The sequence below is a fragment of the Meleagris gallopavo genome, chromosome 6 (genome assembly GCF_000146605.3).
Source record: "Meleagris gallopavo isolate NT-WF06-2002-E0010 breed Aviagen turkey brand Nicholas breeding stock chromosome 6, Turkey_5.1, whole genome shotgun sequence".
NCBI classification, from domain to species: Eukaryota; Metazoa; Chordata; class Aves; order Galliformes; family Phasianidae; genus Meleagris; species Meleagris gallopavo.
In genome coordinates, this window is record NC_015016.2 from 12477044 (window position 1) to 12481137 (window position 4094).

Genomic DNA, 4094 nt, shown 5'->3' on the forward strand with positions numbered 1-4094 from the left:
GGCAACACGGACAATGGGATCAAGTGCACCCTCAGCAAGTTTGCAGACAATGCTAAGCTGAGTGATGGATTTGACATCCTAGAGGGAAGAGATGCCATCCAGAGGAACCTGGACAGGCCTGAGAGGTGCCTCCATGCCAACCTCATGAAGTTCAGCAAGGCCAGGTGCAAGGTCCTGTCCCTGGGTTGAGGCATTCCCAAGCACAGACATAGGTTGGATGAAGAACAGCTCAAGAACAGCCCTGAGAAGGATTTGGGAATGTCGACTGATGAAAGACAACATGAGCTGGTAATGTGTTCTTGCAGCCCAGAAGACCAACTGTATCCTAGGCTGCGTCAAGATAAGTATGCCCAGCAGGTCAAGGGAGGTGATTCTGCCCCTCTGCTCTTGTGAGACCCCACCTGGAGAACTGCGTCCAGTTCTGAGGCCCCTAACACAAGAAGGATATTGAGCTGTTGGAGCAGGTCCAGAGGAGGGCCACAAAGATGATCAGAGGGGTGGAACACCTCCCTGACAAGGACAGCCTGGGAGAGCTAGGGCTCTTCAGCCTGGAAAAGAGAAGGTTCTGGGGGGACCTTATAGCAGCCTTCCCAGTAGCTGAAGGGGGCTTACAGGAAAGCTGGGGAGGGACTTTTTATGAGGGCATGTAGCTACAGTATGAGGAGAAATGGTTTTAAACTGAAGGTAGATTTAGACTACAGAAAGAAATCAGGAAGAAATTCTTTATTGTGGGGATGATGAGACCTGGAACAGGTTGCCCAGAGGTGTTGTGGAGGCCTCTTCCCTGAAACTGTTCAAGGCCAGGCTAGATGGGGCTATGAGCAACCTGGTCAAGAGGGAGGTGTCCATGCCTATAGCAGGGGGTTGGAACTAGATGATCTTGAAGGTCCCTTCCATCCTATGATTCTATATCACTTAAATTTCAGGTATGCATTCCTATGGGAACGTTTTGTTTTATATACAGAAGTTTCATTATAAGTCTTTGTAATGATTATCTCCATGATTATTTAAATGAATACATCCAGTTTACTGTCTTTTAAGAAAGTAGAAGAAGCAGATCTTACTCTGCTTACTATTTTATTTGAAAAAGGAAAATTAAAACGAGCATTCCTGTGTTAAAGTTCCTCCTCGTTCTCTTGGATTTTAGGCTAGTCATTGAACTGAGTCATTTAAAATGAAAGAAATATTCTCAGCATATCTCATATCCTGAAGGCTGCTGGTAATACAGTGTGATGCTCCACAAAACTCAGTATGCACTGTAGCTTCTTGTAGTTGATTCTGTTGTTGGACTTAGAAATATAGACAACTACATAGTATGAATCTTAGCATAGGTTCTTACTTCTAGTCAGTTTGAGCTGTGATGAAGCACTTGTAATAACAGGTATAGCCTGAAATGCATTCATTTATACATATATACATATGTATATGTATTAAATGAAACTTATCTATTAGAATGCTTTGATATTTTGTGATATATTGAAGCAGTGTTATGGAAATGCAGAGGAAGGAGACTTCAGAGCAGCGTGATGGGTTTGCAAGATGTACAGCCCATGTGTCTGTACAAAGTGAGGTCTCAGTGAGCAGGGCTTGTCCTGTGCAGCGAGTGACATGGGGACTTGGAGTGCACGAGGAGGGAGAACAATTATTTGTGATTGCAAAGTATGAGCTCGCATGTAGGGTGAACTGGGAACTTAAGTTGCTTCAATATGTGCTTGCTAGATTTTCATAAGCAGAGCAACTTTCTACTTCTAGATGGGATTTTGTGATGAAGCTGTTGGGTATTGCAGGTATCCTTAGCAAAGTTTGCTTATAAATTTGATTGTGAATTCACTTGATCGTACTAGTGTGTTCTGTATTTTCAGGGCGTCTCTTAGCTTTCAGTGAGCTTGAGGATGTTCTTTGCCCACCTCCGTTAAATTCATACTCTTCTTTCACTCTCAGGCACATAAAGACTGTTTTGCAGATTCTCACGGGCGAGGGTTGGTTTATTTGGGGTTGGCAGATAACACGAAAGATGCATAGGAAGTATGTGTACATAGTATAGAAGTTCATGTGTGTGTAAATGTGTATGATACAAAGGGATGAATTAACCATGGCTTGTGGCCTTCAGCCTGCCATCAGACGATATCAGAGATTCTCTTTGGGAAAGTGTTGGGTGCTTCATGGAGATCCCTAAATCTTCACTCCCAAAGCTCAATATTGTGCATTTGCAATGTCATCTTTGAGCTCCAAGCACGGTGCTGTGGCTGTGTGGCTGCAATAGATCCTGGCACCTGCCCTGCTGAGCCGCATCTTAATGAAGCGGCTGCTCCCCACAGACAGCTCTTGCTTTTCTTGTTTCTGTAGAGAGGGTGAGAAATGTTGCTGCCCTTTGCAGGTCCTGCTCAGCCACTTCCAGGAGGTGGTGGCTGCTTTCTGCTGTTGAGGAGCACAAGGGGTGTGCTGCTCATTTGCAGGCGTTTGGCTCCAGGAAGCAAGCTCTGACTCCTTATGTCTCAGGAAGCAAAGGGATGAGAACAGTGCCTAGCTCAGCTCAGCCCTTCTCCACCATGTTGGACAGCCTTATGGGTGGCCTTATTCGTTACAAAAACTTAGTGAGTGCCTAGTTGATGTGCTTGCTTCTTCCTTCCTTGATCTCAGTGAAATATACGACCAGAGGCTTTGTTAGTTCCACATCCTTTTCTTTTTCTTTCTATTTTTCTAACTTGCCCCTCATGTAGCTTCACATCTTTCAAATAAATACTTGTAGCTTCTCACCTTGACAAGCACCATTCAAGCACACCACAAGACTAATAGCCTTGGTTTTTTTTCTCTCTTCCTTCAGCATGCTGTAGATTTTTTTGCCTTTTGGTCTTTTGTGCTCTGAAGTGACAGCGTTATCAGGGATGGAGCGTGTGTTAGGAGTTCTGTAAGAGCTGTTGTTACTCTTTGAATGTGGGAAGCTGAGCTGCTGGACCATGCCCACTGTGGTTATTGTAATATTATGCATCAGTACAAGAGGTGTGGCAGGTTTTGTTTTTCTCTCTAAAAACCACGTATTAATACAGTAATTTTCTTGCATCACTAAAATTCCTGGTATGTTTTGATAGGTTTGCAGTTTGCCTGAAGGAGTTTTGCATTCCCGAAGGAGGTTAAAGTTTAATAATTCTTGTTCACCCTCTCTTGTGTCAACATGTATGATAGGTGCTCAACACAGGAGCGCACTCTGCTTTAGAAATGCACTTTTGATTTGTTACACGTGTATATCTCGTGTGGTTAACTTCTGCTTGTTTCTCGTTTGTGTTTCTTATAATTTATTATCATTTATCTACTCAGTTTTGTGTACGTGGTCCATGTGCAAATAATGTGTGGCTGGGATTGTACATTGTGTTTTCCATGAAAATAAATGGGAGGCATTACTTTTGGAGCAACCAATGTGCTACAAAAAGCACAATAACACTATTTGATAGAGCAAATTCACAGCTACAAAACACTCTTTTCCTACTTACTCACCACTGTGAGCAATGCACTTTCACCAGCAATGAACAAAAGCCTGCATGCTGCGCTTGTAAAAATCTGCAGTGGTGGAGCTGACCCACTATTTCACAGCTGCTCTGATGGCATCATTGCTAGGAAAATGTTACCCACACAGTCCAGCTTTCACTGTGCTGACATCCACTGTTCGATCTCCATAAATGTTCAGCAAGCGTCAATGGGTGCAATTTTTCAATTCCACACTTTGCTTTGCAAGTTTTTCTTCTGCTCTGCTTCCTTACTTTCCCAGCTGTAGCCTTCCTTATGATGACACTGTCTAATACCGCAAGCATTCTTAGCAAAGGTTTATCTGACAAGCTCTAACCAAGCCTGTTAGTCCATCTGCCTAACAGCAGAGTGCCAGATGTGTTCAGTGTGTTCGGTTGTTTTTTCCAATGGGATGCTGGATGCAAAATTCAGACTGCACTGAAAAACTCTTCCACAGCGTGTATGTGATTCCGTGTGTCCATTTCCTTGACCCTCCCTCATGGCTTTTGGTTGAAAGGCTGTATTTTGATTTGTTTCCAGCTGCTGGGCTGCACTGCGAGGAAATATCTTCTGGTATCCACTTACTAACTTAA